Below are 19,669 nucleotides of genomic sequence, written 5' to 3'. Positions count from 1 at the left end.
TGGGCTGGGCATAGCATTTCTACAGTATGGATCCGCAAAATACGGATGACATACAGATCTGTTCCTTGTTTGTTCCATATTTTTTGCGGACCCATTGACTTGAATGGGGCCTCGGACCGTGATTTGCGGACAATAATAGGACATGCACTACTTTTTTGCGGAACGGAAATACAGAAATGGAATGCACACGGAGTGCCTTCCGTTGTTTTTGCGGACCTATTGAAGTGAATGGTTCTGCATACGGTCCTCAAAGAAACGGAACGGAAGCGGGACTTGGTTGAGAAAAGTCCCAGTAAGGACCCTTGCAGACGAGTGTGTCCGGATGCGTTGCGGATGTGTTCAGTGAAAACTGTGCGATTCTGCAAACAAAGCCATTCAGTTTTGTTTGCGATCACGTTCAGTTGTTCAGTTTTTATTGCGCGGGTGCAATGCGATTTACTGCGTTTTGCACGCGCGTGATAAAAGACTGAATGTTTACAAACAACATCTCTTAGCAACCATGCATGAAAATCGCATCGCATCCGCACTTGCTTGCGGATGTGATGCGATTTTCACGCAGCCCCATTCACTTCTATAAGGCCAGCATTGTGTGAAAATCGCAGGATATAGAATATGCTGCGATTTTCACGCAACGCAAAAGTGATGGGAGAAAACCACCGCTCATGTACACAGACCCATTTAAATTAATGGGTCTGGATTCTGTGTGGGCGCAATGCGTTCACATCACGCATTGCACCTGCGCGGAATTCTCTCTCATGTGAAATGGGCCTAAGGACTCATGCACACAAACGTATTTTCTTCCCGTGCCCGTTCCGTTTTTTTTGCGGACCATATGCGGAACCGTTCATTTCAATGGGTTTGCAAAAAAAAAAAAAAAGGGAGTTACTCCGTGTGCATTCCGTTTCCGTATGTCCGTATTTCCTTTCCGCAAAAAAATAGAACATGTCCTATTTTTGTCCGCATTACGGATAAGGATAGTACTTTTCTATTAGGGACCAGCTGTTCCGTTCCACAAAATACGGAATGCACACAGATGTCATCCGTATTTTTTGCGGACCGCAAAATACATACGGTCGTGTGCATGAGCCCTAAGAGGACTGAAACGTCGCTTTGGTGAACTTTTGATTCACATCTTTGGGAGTGCCGTGGAATTTTTTTCATTTATCTTTTTATCTCTTTTATCTATCTATCTATCTATCTATCTATCTATCATCATCATCTCTAATATCTAACTATCAATTTATCTTTCTATCTATGTCATCTTTCATTCTCCAGCTTACTTTTGGCATTACAATTGCACTGCTGCCATCTGACCTTGTGTACGACTATTAGATATTGTGTTTGTTCATTTTTTACCTACAATACACAAAGATTTTTGTATTTCAACAAAAAGCTCTAGAGTAACTTAATTTCTAGTGTCAGAAGTCCCCAAAGACCAGAGGGACCTGTGAAACCCTGATTACATTTACTGTCAGAAACATATAAAGGGTCATGAGCCTTAATATCATCCCTACCCCGCAGAGGCCGCAACGTGATGAACGTGAAGCATTTTGTTGAGAGTCCCTCATGGCTTCAGGTAATGATTGTCGGTCTTCACATCCCCTCAGGTAAACTTTGAGGGGAAAAACCCCAAAACAAACAAGTTTCTAGTAATGAGGCAGAGCCGATCAGCACAAGATAGAAACTGCAGAGGCCAAATCTTCACTTACATGACAGTTATTGGGTTTTGAGATCGCTGGCAGGGATAAAATGTTCTATCTGCTCACCTTGGTTTACTATAATATCTGACTAATTTGTTCCAATGGCACTCAGTGATAAGAGAGGACAGAAACAACTCACACAAGACTCATCCAAGCTCCCATCTTCTAAATAACTATCATTGTCACTAGCTTTTCACATACCGGTAACTTTACCTAAATCAATAGAACAGGTGATTGAAAAATTGTGTGGTATTGCATTGTAATATGCTACTTTAACTCTTTGAGCCCTGGAGGTTTTTTCTTTCTTGCGTTTTCATTTTTCACTCCCTGCCTTTCCGGGTCATAACTTTTTTATTTTTCCGTTCACATAGCTGTATGAGGGCTTGTGTTTTGCGGGACAAGTTGCACATTCTAATGCCACCATTTAATATTGCATACAATGTAGTAGGGAGCTGGAAAAAAAATTCTAATGGTTCAATGGGAGTAATGACTGGGATATAACAATACCAGGGTTCTCTCTATATAGGAAAGACAGAGAAGGCAAGAAATGAGGAGGGTGGCCCTGTATGTGAAAGATAGCATAAAATCTAATTTAATACAAGTTAGCGAGACCAATTTAGAGTCAGTTTGGGTTACCTTGCAGCTTGATAATCATAAGGTAACTCGTGTAGGTGTGATATATAGACCACCTAGCCAAGTCAAAGAATTAGATGATCTACTAGTTGAGGAAATAGCTAAAATGACATTGAAAGGGGAAGTTATCATTATGGGAGACTTTAATCTTCCTGATGTAAACTGGAAAACCAAAATAGCTAGTTCTGCCAGGAGTACAGATATTCTAAATTCCCTACTGGGAGTATCTCTACAGCAAGTAGTGGAGGAGCCAACCCGAAAGGAGGCCATTTTAGATTTAGTATTCACAAATGGGAACTTGGTATCTGATATTACTGTAGGGAAAAGCTTGGGATCTAGTGATCACCAGTCAATGTGGTTTACTATAAGTACAGTGACTGAGTCACACCACACAAAAACAAAAGTTTTAGATTTTAGAAAAACTGACTTTTCTAAAATGAGACTAGTGGTATACGAGTCCCTATCAGATTGGAACAGTTTCAATGGAGTCCAGGAGAAATGGGACTACTTAAAAGTGGCACTATTGAAGGCAACAGATAATTGCATAAGGCTTGTCAGTAAAAGCAAAAAAAAGGAAGAGACCACTGTGGCACTCAGCAGAAATGGCCAAAATCATAAAAAAAAAAAAAGATAGCATTTAGTAATTATAAAAAAACAAACAAAAAAAAAACGAGGATGACAGGCAAATTTATAAGATTAGGCAGAGAGAGGCCAGACAAGTTATAAGAGCTTCTAAAGCACAGGCAGAAGTGAAATTAGCTCAGTCAGTGAAAAAAGGCAATAAGACATTCTTCAGATACATAAATGAAAAAAGGAAACTAAAACAAAGAATTACCAAATTAAAAACAAAAGACGGAAGGTATATGGAAGAAGATAAAGAACTAGCTGACTGCCTCAATGAATACTTCTGTTTAGTTTTTACAAAGGAAAATGAAGGAAAAGGACCTCAGTTAGGAAGGAAGACTAATGAATATTTTGATGCATGTGTTTTTACAGAGGAAGAGGTTCTAAGTCAGCTGTCTAAAATTAATACACATAAGTCACAGGGGCCTGATGGGATACACCCAAAGCAATTAAAAGAGCTCAGCGGTGAACTAGCAAAACCATTAACAGATTTATTTAACCAATCACTGGCAACAGGAGTCGTCCCAGAAGATTGGAAATTAGCAAATATTGTGCCCATTCACAAGAAAGGTAGTAGGGAGGAATCGGGCAACTATAGGCCAGTAAGCCTGACATCAATAGTGGGGAAATTAATGGAAACTATACTTAAGGAGAGGATTGTGGAACATCTAAAATCTCATGGATTGAAAGATGAAAAACAGCATGGGTTTACTTCAGGGAGATCATGTCAAACTAATCTTATTGATTTTTTTGATTGGGTGACTAAAATAATAGATGGCGGAAGTGCAGTAGACATCGCTTATCTGGACTTTAGTAAGGCTTTTGATACTGTCCCACATAGAAGGCTTATCAATAAATTGCAGTCTTTGTGCTTGGACTCCCATATTGTTGAATGGATTAGGCAGTGGCTGAGGGACAGGCAACAGAGGGTTGTAGTCAATGGAGTATATTCAGACCATGGTCTTGTTACCAGTGGGGTACCTCAGGGATCTGTTCTGGGGCCCATATTGTTTAATATCTTTATCAGCGAAATTGCAGAACGCCTCGATGGTAAGGTGTGTCTTTTTGCTGATGACACAAAGATTTGTAACAGGGTTGATGTTCCTGGAGGGATACACCAAATGGAAAAGGATTTAGGAAAAGTAGAGGAATGGTCAAAAATCTGGCAACTAAAATTTAATGTTGATAAGTGCAAGATAATGCACCTGGGACGTAAAAACCCAAGAGCAGAATATAAAATCAGTGATACAGTCCTAACCTCAGTATCTGAGGAAAGGGATTTAGGGGTCATTATTTCAGAAGACTTAAAGGTAGGCAGACAATGTCATAGAGCAGCAGGAAATGCTAGCAGAATGCTTGGGTGTATAGGGAGAGGCATTACCAGTAGACAGAGGGAGGTGCTCATGCCGCTGTACAGAGCACTAGTGAGACCTCATTTGGATTATTGGGCGCAGTACTGGAGACCATATCTCCAGAAGGATATTGATACTTTGGAGAGAGTTCAGAGAAGAGCTACTAAACTAGTACATGGATTGCAGGATAAAACTTACCAGGAAAGATTAAAGGACCTTAACATGTATAGCTTGGAAGAAAGACGAGACAGAGGGGATATGATAGAAACGTTTAAATACATAAAGGGAATCAACAAGGTGAAAGAGGAGAGAATATTTAAAAGAAGAAAAACTGCTACAAGAGGACATAGTTTTAAATTAGAGGGGCAAAGGTTTAAAAGTAATATCAGGAAGTATTACTTTACTGAGAGAGTAGTGGATGCATGGAATAGCCTTCCTGCAGAAGTGGTAGCTGCAAATACAGTGAAGGAGTTTAAGCATGCATGGGATAGGCATAAGGCCATCCTTCATATAAGATAGGGCCAGGGGCTATCCATAGTATTCAGTATATTGGGCAGACTAGATGGGCCAAATGGTTCTTATCTGCCGACACATTCTATGTTTCTATGTGAAATTGGAAAAAAAAAAACAATTCCTCAACAGTTTTATGTTTTTTTTACGACGTTCAAAATGTGGTAAAACTGACCTGTTAATTTCATTCTCCAGGTCAGTATGAAGATACCATATATGTATAGTTTGTCTTGCATTTTAATACTGAAAAAAAAAAAAAACTGAAAAAAATGACTTTCTTTTTGTAGTTATGTGTAAAGAGCTGTGTGAGGATTCATCTTTTGCGGGGCGATCTGTACTTTTTATTGATACCATTTTGGGGTGTGTACGTCTTTTTGATCACATTTTATTGAATTAGTTTTGTAGGAAGTGAAGCATCCAAAGAAAACGGCAAATCGGCTACTTTGACTTTTTTCCGTTTCACCATTTGCTGTATGGGATAAATATTTTTAGATCTTAAAGTAGAGGCGTTTTCACATGTGGCGATGCCCATGATGTGTATTTTTTATTGTTTAGGCTTTTTATTTTCATTTTGGGGAAAGTGAGGTGAATTTTTATATTTTTTATTCTTTTCTATTTTTAAAAACCTTTATTTCTTTTTACACTTTTTTGTACTTGCCATAGAGAACTATAACAAGGAATTAACAGATTGCTTCTCTCATAGACTCAAGTTTATTAGCATTAGAGTCTATGAGGATTAGGCCTCATACACACGACCGTTTTGTGGTGGACCAAAACAACGTCGTGAGGTCGAGGCATGAGGCCTTATACTATGTTCCTTTGGGCCTCCACAGGAACTAATGTGCGGCAGCCTCTTGTCACACCGATCCTCACCCGGGGGAGCCGGAACACACCCAAAAGCGTTCACTTTCGGGTTGTAACCCCTGGAAATGAGCAGTATATAATGTGATGGAAAAATGAATCAAGTCAGCAAAGGAGGCGATATGGACAATCACAATACATTAGTAAGTGCCTTATAATAACCAGTGATGAGCGGCACGGGCAATATTCGAATTTGCGAAATATTTGGGCAAAAATTCGTAATATATTCGAGAATTCATGATCTCCAGTCATTATTTTCTTGATTGTGAAAATCGGCAATCGGAAGATTCGCGATACGAAAATTTGCGATCAACACTACTCCTAAAGTCAAAGATATTGCAGCCTTCTCATTGGCCCACAAGCAAGAAGCAGTGAGGGATCATGGGTACTGATGAAAAAAATCTAGAATATTCGCGATTACGAAGATATAGCACTATATTCTAGATATTCGCGATAAAAATTTGCGATTCGAATATTCGCGATCAAAACTAGTAATAACATCCTATAAATGATAAATACCACTTGCTGAACTGAGACTACCCCTTTAACTGTAAGCTGTATAAGCGAATATGCTTTGTAAAATTGCGAAAGCCGTTTGTTCCATGGGAAATTGTTAGTATGCTATGACGCCTTTTTTTTTTTTTTAACTACAAGCTATAATTTTTTCATATTTTTTTTCTCTGTTTCTGTAAAAGTCAATATGAATTTTTCCCGTCTTCTGCAGTCTTTACACAAAAGGAGGTAATTGCTTCATTCCCAGTAACAGCCAGTGCTGCGGCAGTGCGGCATTAACATAACCACTGATTTATTCCTCTCACTAATCCGACTAATTGAATGTGATATAAAATTGCAGGTTTACACGGAGAGGATACATACTAACATGCATTGTAATGCTTTATTCATCCTGATCATCCTAGTCCATGAACAGAATGCATGGACTGCAGTGAAGACTGGTGCGCATGTCTACCTTTAGTATAGATGGTGTATAATAATCCATAGCAATATAGGTTATATACCATTCAGAGTAGGTGAAAAGATAAGTTGCAATGTATGTCTAGACGTTTCATATTTCTGTTTCTGGAAAAGTTGGGTGACAACCAACATGGTCACAGGAGTAGTCATTCAATTTCCCAGGAGACCTAATATCACATTTATTATAGAAAGATACTGAGGCAAGGGATGCATCGTAGCTTGATTTGGGGTCTTGGAAAGCTGGAGGACAACCACTGTGGCCTGTGTGACAACTCCCATCATCCATCTTGACAGTTCTGAATCTTAGCTCAGCAGTAGTACTGGAGCACACTTTCTGAGTGGTAATAAAGGACAACTGAAGGGCTTATATATATATATATATATATATATATACACACCAGTTGAAGGGGAAATGTTCTTTAATCAAACTGTCAGGTAGACTCAATCACTCTCCACCACCGAGGCCGAACATAAAGTAATTAAGATGGTCCTCACCGACAGCGCTGCCCCGGCCAAGTAATATTGTCTATTATGTTTGGTTCCCTGTAGCTTTAACAAGAACAACTTCAGGGTTTCCTTAATTCTGCAAAGATGGAGAAGAAACCAAAAACCAAGTGCAGTAGGGACCAGTGAGATATCACTTACATAGCGAGCAGCATACAATATGATTAGTGCGGCTGGGAAATCTCAGGTGTTACTCCTCCCAGTGCGGCCTACAGTTATTGGATATTTAATATTCTTTTGTAGCAATTGAAAATGTTGTTCTGTTAGATGTGTATTAGATACAGTAGATACACCGCAAATCAGTTAACGGAACATTTGCAGTGGCCTGGTTTAGGGCAGCCCTAACACTATGCTGGGTCTCCTGGACACCGTTAAGGTGTCACTACAGGTTGCTACTCTCTAGAGGGGAGGGTAAGGCGTGATGCACCTCAACAGGAAGAGAGTCGGGTTTTCTGTAAACCATTTTGCTACTTTACTGGAGGAACTCAAGTGCAAAACAATACAGGCAGGACACTGAACTGGCTTCTCCAGTCTCCTCCCTGGCAGAAGAAGGTTCTGTACTGAGGAAAGGTCTAAACTAGCTGTCTGTCTCTCTCAGAAGGTTGGTATCTTGGCCAAAAGCTGGCGGCCCAGGGTCTGTGGTTCAATCTACCGCTGGCTCTCTGGTCAACCGGCTGGTGACCCAGGGTCTGTGACAGAGTATCTCCATCTCAGCATCTTCTGGTCTCCCATGCATCTCTTCTACTAAACACTATTACTTATCTGCAGGCAACTTGGTGCTCCAACCACTCTGCTTATATACAGTTTGTAGTGGGGGGAGTGGAAAAGTACAGACTAAGGCTACTTTCACACTTGCGGCAGGACGGATCCGACAGGCTGTTCACCCTGTCGGATCCGTCCTTCCGCTATTTCGCCGTGCCGCCGCTCCGTCCCCATTGACTATAATGGGGACGGGGGCGGAGCTCCGGCGCAGCATGGCAGTGCGCGGCGAAAGGCCGCCGGACTAAAAGTCCTGCATGTCCGACTTTTTAGTCCGGTGGCCTCTCACTGCGAACTGCCGTACTGCGCCGGAGCTCCGCCCGTCCCCATTATAGTCAATGGGGACGGAGCGGCGGTCAGGCGGCACGGCGAAATAGCGGAAGGACGGATCCGACAGGGTGAACAGCCTGTCGGATCCGTCCTGCCGCAAGTGTGAAAGTAGCCTAAACAGAAACTTTGATGTTGCAATTTCAGTCTACTATAGACTTGTATAGAGGCTCTATACAAGTCATGGGAATGACTAAGCAGTTTTTCCAGACATAAACAAGTCTTCAAACATAAACAAAACAGCTAAATCAGACAGTCAAAAGTTCAGCGTGTCTGTTTCCCCTCCAAAACTATGTATAGTCCCTTTTAGTAACTGTATAAGTTTTCTAACTTCTCAGTGCATAGAAAGTCCTGAAGTCTCTAAGCATTGGCTGGCTGTGCCTTAACCCTTTCCACAGTGCAGTGCAATAACAGTGCAAGTGAACAGGATATATTACAATAAACATATCAATGATGTTCAATAATATAAAACAGTACAGGTGCACACAACAGCATAAATAATAGTAATGCAATAAAGTAGGGAGTTGATGGCTTTGCATAGTAGCAATAGGGGCAAATGTCCATGGTTCGAAGTACCCTTGCTCCAGGGCACTACACACAGAGTTGTCCTCTTCTCCTGCATACATTATAGAACCAGACTGGTTGTCCCCCCATCCCCCCATCTTACCCTGACTAGTTAAAGGGGTTCTGCAGTTTGTTTAAACTGATGATCTATCCTCTGGATAGATCATCAGCATCTGATCGGGGGGGTCCGACACCCGGGACCCCCACCAATCAGCTGTTTGAGAAGGCAGCGGCGCGGCTTTCTCACTGTTTACTGCTGGCCCAGTGACGTCACGACTAGTATCAATGGCCTGGGCGGGGCTAAGCTCTGTTCACTCGAATGGAGCTTAGCCCCGCCCAGGCCAGTTGATACAAGTCGTGACGTCACTGGGCCAGCAGTATACAGTAAGAAGGCCGCGGCGCTGCTGGAGCACCGCTGCCTTCTCAAACAGCTGATCGGCGGGGGTCCCGGGTGTCGGACCCCCCCCCCCCCCCCCGATCAGATGCTGATGATCTATCCAGAGGATAGATCATCAGTTTAAACAAACTGCAGAACCCCTTTAATCTTCCAAACTATGCTGTCATATGTGATTAAAGGATGTATTATCACCAGTTAGGCAACCTTAAAGGGGTTGTCCAGAAACACCAATTTTTTACCTATGCCTGCAGTGTTCCTCCACTGTAGAAAGAATCATACTTACTGTCCCTGCTCCCTGCCACTCTGTTCCTACACACTGTCCATTTTCAGGCCTGCAGCTTGTTTATGGCTGCCCATGCCTGTGGACACGTCAGACGACCATGCTCTTGCCGAGGAGGAAGTAAGCAAGCCACTGGCTGAAAGATGGAAAATTGGGAGTGAGTTTGTAGGACTGGAGTGGTGGGGAGCAAGTAGTTATGATTCTTTCAATAGCGGAGGAAGGCTGTAGGCATCAGTAAAAATGTTGGTATTCCTGCATAGCCCCTTTAAGCTTGGCATACATTTTAGATTGATGTCAACTGAACGGCATCTATCTCTCCTGACCACCCAGTAGACATGCATGCTCGGTTGAGTGTGCAGTGGCTTATCCCCTTAGAAGAACAAAAGGATCAAGCATATTGATATTGACCTGCCAGTCTTCCTCTCCCCCCATATCTGTCTATCTATGTTAGGTAGAGTCATACTCATTGGCACAGTCGTGATCCAATCATGAACTATACCATCTAATTTCCCAATAGAAGTCAAAGGGAAAATAAGTTTCTGAGATAGACCTGGCATATTCAAAGTTGTGATGATCATGACTGCACCTGTGGTTGACCACAGGTAAAACATGTCCTGATGCTTGTTGCTGACGACCACATGGGGTATACAGTTGAGTAGCTAAATCATGGTTTGTAGAGTGAAACAAAATCGCACCTCCTCATTCCTATACTATTGACTACTGTATGTAATAAGCAGCATTTCTTATGATAAAACATGGCTATCCAGCGGTTATATCAATATACTGGTTGGCTGCTGGATCCCATTGCCTGCTGGAGCAGTGTGGAGACGCGGTGGTCGCCAGCCGGCACTGCGCTACGGTTAGAGTAGGTTCCCACTTAACAAGAGGCAACCTTGTCGCGGTAAGTGGGCCTATGCTCTTTGATCAAACTGTATACTAATGCCTCCTAATAGTGCACAGCAAATGATTGATATAACCGCTGGATAGCCATGTTTTATCATAAGAAATGCTGCTTATTACATACAGTAGTCAATAGTATAGGAATGAGGAGGTGCGATTTAGTTTCACTCTACAAACCATGATACAGTTGAGTAGCCGCTTGTGGTATATGTGTAACATATTTAACCCCATGTGTCACTATTTGAAGTTAATCAGAATGCTAAAGAAACACGAAAATTTAAAACAGTTCAAACAACAGCCGATAAATAATTGTGGACGAAAAACCCTAAACAAATGATTATGCATGCAGCTGCATGTGTTCTCTAACTGCTTAAAGACCACACAGTGTGGTCGTACCCTATGGCCCCTTTCACACAGGCGAGAATTCCGCCCGGGTGCAATGTGTGAGGTGAACGCATTGCAGCCGCACTGAATCCAGACCCATTCACTTCAATGGGGCTGTGACCATGAGCGGTGATTTTTCACGCATCACTTGTGCGTTGCGTGAAAATCGCAGCAGGCTCTATATTGTGCGTTTTTCACGCAAGGCAGGCCCCATAGAAGTGAAAGGGATTGCGTAAAAATCGCAAGCATCCGCAAGCAAGTGCGGATGTGGTGCGATTTTCACGCATGGTTGCTAGGAGACGATCGAGATGGGGAGACGATCTTTATTATTTTCCCTTCTAACATGGTTATAAGGGAAAATAATAGCATTCTTCATACAGAATGCTAACTAAAATGTCTATTGAGGGGTTAAAAATAATAAACAAATTTAACTCACCCCATCCACTTGATCGCGTAGTGGATCTCCTCTTCTTTCTACTTTCTTCAGGACCTGGCTAAAGGATCTTTGATGACGTCACTGCACTCGTCACATGGTCCATCACATGGTCCATCACCATAGTGATGGACCATGTGATGAGCGCAGTGACATCATCAAAGGTCCTTTAGCTATGTCCTGAAGAAAGTAGAAAGAAGAGGAGATCCGCTACGCGATCAAGTGGATGGGGTGAGTTAAATTTGTTTATTATTTTTAACCCCTCAATGGACATTTCACTAAGCATTCTGTTTTAAGAATGCTATTATTTTCCCTTATAACCATGTTATAAGGGAAAATAATAAAATCTACACAACACCGATCCCAAGCCCGAACTTCTGTGAAGAAGTCCGGGTTCAGATCTGAAACCAAACATGCCGATTTTTCTCACGCGTGTGCAAAACGCATTAAAACGCTTATACGGTCCGCAAAAAACACGGAACGGAAACAGAATAAAAATACGTTTGTGTGCAAGAGGCCTGAGCGTGATCCTCCATTCAGGACTTAGAGAAGCGCACGGCATTATCATGATTTATAATGCTATGTGTCTCTGCTTGATCTTACTTCTATAGAATCATACAGCTTGGTGTCACTATGATCCTGTAGAGGTAAGGTCCTGCAGGTCCTGAATGGAGGATCACGCTCACGCACTGAGGATGATTCCGGCAATGGACTTACTTGTATGAAAAAGCCCTTGAAGACCCCTTGTGAGACTAGTAAATGGTTAAAAATACAAAAAAAAAGTTTTATTACATGGGGAAAAAAAATTAAGTAAAAAAATAAACCTTTTTTTCCCATTGAACAAATACTTCTCAATGGAAAAAAATTGCAAAATAAAATCCCCTCCACATATTTTGTATCTTCGTGTCCATAACGGCCTGCACTAAGGGTACTTTCACACTTGCGGCAGAGGATTCCGGCAGGCAGTTCCATCGCCGGCAATCTGGACGCAAACGGATGCATTTGTGAGACGGATCCGGATGCGGATCCGTCTCACAAATGCATTGCAATACCGGATCTGTCTTTCCGGTTGTCATCCGGAAAAACGGATCCGGTATTTATTTTTTTCACAGATTTAATAGTCTGCGCATGCGCGGACGGAAAGAACGGATCAGTTTTGCCGGAACACTTGGGGCCGAATCCGGCATTAATGCATTTCAATGGAAATGAATGCCGTATCCGGCATTCCGGCAAGTGTTCAGGATTTTTGGCCGGAGAGAAAACTGCAGCATGCTGCAGTATTTTCTCCGACCAAAGAAACGTAAGAGGGACTGATTAGGAGAAAACTGATTCGTTTTTTTTTTCCGGTATTACGTTTTGATTCCGGTATTAAGAACGGAACTTAATACCGGAAAACAAAAACGGTAGTGTGAAAGTACCCTAACCAGTTATCATGTAATTTATCCTGTACAGTGAATGCCATAAAAAATTCCAGAATTGCTGCTTTTTGTGTAGTCTATAACATTTCTAAACTGTGCTAAAAATAATACTATCATACAGTGCTCAAAATAACAGCGGATTAAAGTATTCAAATAATAGCGCCACAAAGTGCTCAAATAGAAGTGGCATACAGTGCCCAAGCAGTATTACCACAACACAGTATACAAGACAGAAACATTCGATGCAAAAGTCTGTAAGGTGCTGCGGAATATGTCAGCGCTATATAAGTGCATAAAATAAAATTAAAAATTAAATAAATAATTTCACAAAGTCCCCAGTAACAAACCCACCTTTTCAAGATATAACAAACTCATCCCTGCTACATCTGACAGTCACATCTGTTGTATCACACAGGGACGGCCTTTCTAGCTCAACCCCTATTGTAATCTGGCAGACATGCATCTACTACACCAGTATAATATCTTGGAATTCTACATTTATGTTTACTCAGATTTGATTAATGTTTTCAGAAAAATCTGAGCAGAATATAAACACTAAGGGAACACGCAGGATCCTCAGTCGATAACAATCAAGAAGCAGAAAAAACTATTTTCAAGTTTTACAAGCATGTCATATCAGTATTCAGGCATTAAGAGAACACGCAGAATCCTCTGCCAATAGCTACGGAATTCTACATTTAGAGAAATCTTTTCTATTACATCTGACAAACTCATGGCTGCTACGTCTGGCAAATTCAGCCCTGACATTGCCGATAAACTAAGCTTGCTAAAGCCTTGGAACATGTGACATACTCACCCGTACTACACCTGACTAAGGTCTCTTGCACAGGAAAGTATTTTCTTTCCGTGTCCGTTCCATTTTTTTTTTGCGGACCGTATGCGGAACCATTCACTTCAATGGGTCCACACAAAAAAACGGAAGTTACTCCGTGTGCATTCCGTTTACGTATGTCCGTATTGCAAAACGGTAGAACATGTCCTATTAGTCTCCGCATTACGGACAAGGATAGTATTGTTCTATGAAGGGCCAGCTGTTCCGTTCCGCAAAATACGGAATGCACGCGGATGTCATCCGTATTTTTTGCGGTCGTGTGCAAGAGGCCTAACTCCTCTGCTGATTTTACAAACTCAGCCTTGCTGCATTATTAAAAATCAACCCTATATACGACAAACCCATGGCTGCTACATCTGGCGTGTTCAACCCTGATAAATGAAGCTCTCTTCAGGTAACACGCTCAGCACTGTATAATCTGACAAGCTCAGCTCATACAATTATAACTGCATGTTAACATTCTTGGTGGAGTCTAGATCTGGAGCAGGGTGGAGGATCCCCTTGTTGACGATAGAGTCCCTCTGCACGTATGTGGCAGGGTGCTGCGTTTCTGAAGGAGCTTTCTTGTGTCAAGCAGACAGCACCGTTCCGCAAGAATGTCAAGAAGTTGGATATTACCAAAACATAGTGAAGCCTTGTGTCGATCTCCTGCAGAGAACTTTTCTCATCTAGCCATAGCTGTCCACACATCTACTGTACTGACATAACACACACAGCCTGTACTATTGTCCAGGATTAGAAAAAAACATGGCTGCTTTCTTACAAAAACAGCGCCACACCTGTTCACAGGTTGTATTGCAGCCCCCCCCCCTATTCACTTCAATGGAGCTGATCTGCAATACCAAACAACCCATCTAGACAAGGGTGGCGCTATTTATGGATCAAAGCTGCCAGGGTTTTCTTCATCCTGAACAAGCAAATCACATTTATAACCCATTGTTTCTGTTTTCCCAGACTGAATTCATAAAATTATTGTAAAAAATTGGTCTTCTCTACCATTTGTATCTAATTCATAGTTATTTCTGTACGGTATTGCTCATCACCAAGCTCTTGACAGCGCACCTTGTGAACGGGGGTGGTACTGCAGGTAAAAACTTATGACAGCATTATTACAGCTGGACAGCTGCTAACAGTATCTCTATCTATGAAATATACATGTAGCTATAGATCTGCTATAGTTAGCTATAGAACAAGCTAAAATAGAAGTAGGCAATTTAGTTGAAAAGGGTGGTTTGTGGGGTTGGATGGTCAATGTTCTGGAAGCAGGGTTATTCTGCCATCATGCCTTCTAGTTCTGAGGTTTTTACATTTAACATCCTGTGATGATTCATTTCTCAATATATTATAGCAGTCAGACCTCCATATCCTCTCCAAGGACAAATTTTATCTGCCTGCAGCCACCACTAGAGGGAGCTTAGGAGCTTACTACATATTGGCCACATTAAGGGTATGACCACACCGTGTGTTTGGGGTGCGGTCGTGCTGAAGTCACATAGCTGCCTCTTATTTTACTAATGAAGACCGCACAGTATAACCGGTATTATTAATGGCCATGTGGCGCATTCTATATGGCACGGCCATTAACAAGGCAGACTGCCTATTAAGTGTGGGCTTGATTAGTTAAATAAGAGGCAGCTGCGGCCTAATTGGACACATGGTATTCAACCTCAGCATTGCTGCGCCCTGAACACCCCACGAACTTGCCATGTGGTTGTCCATGCTCAAGATATTCACTCGCCATTCTGAGGATAGGTCATCAATATGAAATTGGTGAGCGTCCAAAATCTGGCACCGCCACCAATCAGCTGTTCTCAGCAGCAGCCGGCACTGGGAATAACAGAGTGGGGTAGTCAGAAGCCACTGTGTAGTGGCCGAGCTGGGGTAGTGCGCTCAGCTCCCATTCCCTCAATAGGTCATCAATATTTGGAACCCAGACAACCAACTAATACAACTCCACTTCTACGTTTGATCCTTGCATGATGCACTGTCATTTTTTTTGTTATAAATAATAATAAATGAAGAAAAAAAACAGTGACACAAAAAACATTACACCAGAACACAGTAATGATGATGATAATAATAATAAAGTATGCAGTAAACACGTAGGCTCCCCTAGTAGTGGCCACAGGCAAAACCAGCAGCTCAGACCGCTACAAAGATATATTAAGAAATCAGAACAGATTGAAGGTTCCATTTAGATTTTAAAAAATGGCATTCAAGGATGGACATTCCCTATAAGGCCTCATGCACACGACCGTTCAGTTTTTTGCGGTCCGCAAACCGCGGATACGCAAAAAACGGAAGCCGCCCGTGTGCCTTCCGCAATTTGCGGAACGGGCGGCCCATTGTAGAAATGCCTATTCTTACCTGCAAAACGGACAAGAATAGGACATGTTCTATTTTTTTTGCGGGGCCACAGAACGGAGCAACGGATGCGGACAGCACACGGAGTGCTGTCCACATCTTTTGAAGCCCCATTAAAGTGAATGGGTCCGCACCCGAGCCGCAAAAACTGCGGCTCGGATGCGGACCCGAAAAACGGTCGTGTGCATGAGGCCTAAGAGTGATTTAAGAGGGAAGTACTCATTAAATATAAAAAAGAGCCATATTGTAGGTGAAGAACAGGAAAGTCATCAATGTGTAGATTGCTGCAACCTATTACTGAACATGTCTTTAATAGATCTTCACAGGTTTATTACAGTAGGGGTCAGAGGTCTGGCTGATTTCTTGCCCGCTTGTGCGTACTGCAGCTTACACTTTAAATAAAGCAGTAACATAATGAAATCCCATCGAGTTTCCCATTGACTTACACTTTTATTGTGTAATGCACAGCACAGAGCACATGCCATTACCCCATTATTCACAGGCAGTCGTTGTTAGCTGTATGATGTGAGGACATGCCGACAGCCTTGGATCGATACCGTGCCCAGAGGTCATGTCACCTGCCACAACACAACAATTCTGGACAGATCAATCCCTACTATTAATGCCATCACTGATTTATGTCACATTCTGGGGGTCAGACATGACAGACAGAATTATAGGCTTACTGATATTGTTTATGCTGGTATAACCTGGGTATCTTCTGATGTATAATTATAAATGTATAATGGGTAGAAGTTATACATCGTCTTGTATATAGTGATATGGACCATGCTGGTATAACCTGTGTATCTTCTGTATATAATTATATATGTACAGCTGGTATAAGTCATACATCGTCCTGTATATAGTGATATGGACCATGCTGGTATAACCTGTGTATCTTCTGTAAATAATTATATATGTACAGCTTGTATATGTTATACATCGTCCTGTATATAGTGATATGGACCATGCTGGTATAACCTGGGCATCTCTGGTATATAATTATATATACAGCTGGTATAAGTTATGCATCGTCTTGTATATAGTGATATGGACCATGCTGGTATAACCTGGGTACCTTCTGTATATAATTATATATGTACAGCTGGCATAAGTTATACATCGTCTTGTACAGTATATAGTGATATGGCTCATGTTGGTATAACCTGGGCATCTTTTGTATATAATTATATATGTGCAGCTGGTATAAGTCATACATCTTGTATATATTGATATGGACCATGCTGGTATATCCTGAGCATCTTCTGTATATAATTATATATGTACAGTTGGTATAAGATATACATCGTCTTGTATATAGTGATATGGATCATGCTGGTATAACCTGGGCATCTGTCACACCTGTGACAGGTGGTAGAAGAGCTGAAAGACTGGCTGCACGTCAGTGATCTGACAGCTTCTTTTGGTTTCACTTTGTCTATGTGTTGCTGGGATGTCCACACCTCCTTTTCAGGTGTAGATCATGTGACCATTACTACTCCCTTCTTAGTCTGGCTTTACCCATCACTCCTTGCGGTTGATAGCTCATTCTGGTTGTGGATCGTTTGGTGTCTGGATCTCGGCTGAGTTCCTGCTTTCCATTTACCCTGAGTTAAGTGTCTTTCCTTTTTGTATTGTGTTTATTTCCCTGTCTCTTGGTACCAGACCTGAGGCAGACTCTTGTTTCTTCAGCTGGGAGGGAACAGGTCGTCTGTGGCCCAATCACTATCTTCAGGGCCTTCTAGGGTGAGCCAGGCTTAGGTTCCTGCGGATGAACAGTCCTACCCTAGCCTACCCTAGCCAGTCAGGGCTCGGGTTGGGATTTATTAGGTGGTGACCTTCCCCCTTTCCCTAGTTTGCAGGCCTGGTACCTTTTCCCTCCCTTTTGTGTTTGGTGTAGAGTTCCCCTCCCACACCACGCTGTGACATTATCAACCGCCAAAACCGCCATTTTTGTTTGTGTCAGTGCGGCAATGGATCCAATCTCTGCACTAGTCAGACAACTACAGGGGTTGTCTTCGGAGAAAGCTGACCTCCGCAAAACTCTCTTGCAGACCCAGAGACCTAAGGCGGCGGGTTCCGACAGTGGGAATCAGTCCATCCCTGAACCTAAGGTTATTCTCCCGGACAGATTTTCCGGGGGAAGTGACAATTTCATGCTGTTTAAGGAATCATGCAAATTATATTTTAAGCTACTTCCTCATTCTTCTGGTGATGAGAGTCAAAGAGTGGGTATAATCATGTCGTTGCTTAAAGGAGACGCTCAGGCGTGGGCTTTTTCTTTGCTGATCGGATCGCAGTCCCTCCAGTCGGTAGATGAGTTTGGCTACTTTCACACTGGCATTTTGGTTTCCATTTGTGAGATCCGTTTCAGAGCTCTCACAAGCAGTCCAAAACGGATCAGTTTTGCCCTAATGCATTCTGAATGGATAAGGATCCGTTCAGAATGCATCAGTTTGCCTCGTTCCACTCTGGAGGCAGACACCAAAACGCTGCTTGCAGCGTTTTGGTGTCTGCCTGACAATGCGGAGGCAAACGGATCCGTCCTGACACACAATGTAAGTCGATGTGGACGGATCTGTTTTCACTGACACAATATGGCACAATAGAAAACCGATCCGTCCCCCATTGACTTTCAATTGCCGTTTTGGCAATCTTAAAGATAATACAAATGGATCCGTTCTGAACGGATGCATGCGGTTGTATTATCGGTGCGGATCTGTCTGTGCAGATCCATGATGGATCCGCACCAAACGCGAGTGTGAAAGTAGCCTTTTTCGGAGCTTTAGGTCTGATCTACTACGACCCGGATCAGATTTCCCTGGCTGAGACCAAGTTGCGTGGTTTACGCCAGGGAAAGCGGTCTGCGGAGATCTATTGCTCTGAATTTAGGAGATGTGCTACGGATACGGAGTGGAATGATCCAGCTCTCCGTAGTCAATTTTGTCAGGGGTTATCCGAGAGGCTGAAAGATGTGTTGGCCGTTCACGAAAATCCGGAGTCATTGGAGGCGGCTAAGTCACTTGCTGTACGAGAGATCTCATGACGTACTATCCTATGAGGTGGCGGCTTCCTCTGATACTTTGGGTGAAGAGACACTTGAGTGTATCGTGACAAGCCCATGCAGTTGGGAGTAGCTACCACTAGACCCGTGGGAAAGAATGTTGGTCATAAGAAAGGAGCCTGTTTTTTTCTGTGGTAAAAGGGACATTTTGTTAATGCATGTCCCTACGTTCAGCGTCAAGGTGAAAACTAAAATAAAACGTTTAATTCCCATTTTACTCTTGGTGGTGTGGGTGGAGAGCCAGAGAACTTAAATTTATCATTCACTGGTAATAGCCGATTTCTCCTGTCTGCTGAGGTGGCGCTAGAGTCCAAAATTGTGAAAATTGAGGCCTTTATTGACAGTGGGGCAGGGGTTAACCTAGTTGATGGTCAGTTCATTCGCATGCATGGATTGTCAACAAGTGCATTAGAAAAAAATATTTCTGTGTTTGCAATTGATTCCGCTCCACTTACTCAAAAATACTTATCACAGATGGTGCAGAACATCAAATTGAGGGTGGGTGATTTTCATCAGGAATTCATTTCGTGTTTTGTGTTGGAGGGTCTGCTTGCTCCATTGGTTTTGGGCTTGCCATGGTTAAGTAAACATAATCCTACCATCGATTGGCAAGCGAGACAGATTCTCAAGTGATTATTGCACAGAAAATTGTCTTAATACATCGATTTCTGTTGTAACCACTAAAGCTGTTCCCTCATTTATATCTGAATTCTCTAATGTATTTTCTGAAAGTGGAGGCCAGGAATTACCTCCGCATCGGGATTATG

General features: G+C 42.4%; 1 protein-coding gene across 1 annotated transcript in view; it reads left to right on the top strand.

The window, feature by feature from the left end:
- NTSR1 (neurotensin receptor 1) overlaps positions 1 to 19,669 on the top strand; it is a 219,964-nt gene that overhangs the window by 70,887 nt on the left and 129,408 nt on the right. The window lies entirely within an intron of this gene.

Source organism: Bufo bufo, chromosome 6 (genome assembly GCF_905171765.1).
Source record: "Bufo bufo chromosome 6, aBufBuf1.1, whole genome shotgun sequence".
Classification (NCBI taxonomy): domain Eukaryota; kingdom Metazoa; phylum Chordata; class Amphibia; order Anura; family Bufonidae; genus Bufo; species Bufo bufo.
Note: the sequence above shows the minus strand (reverse complement) of the source record. Positions and strands in the feature narration are given on the sequence as shown.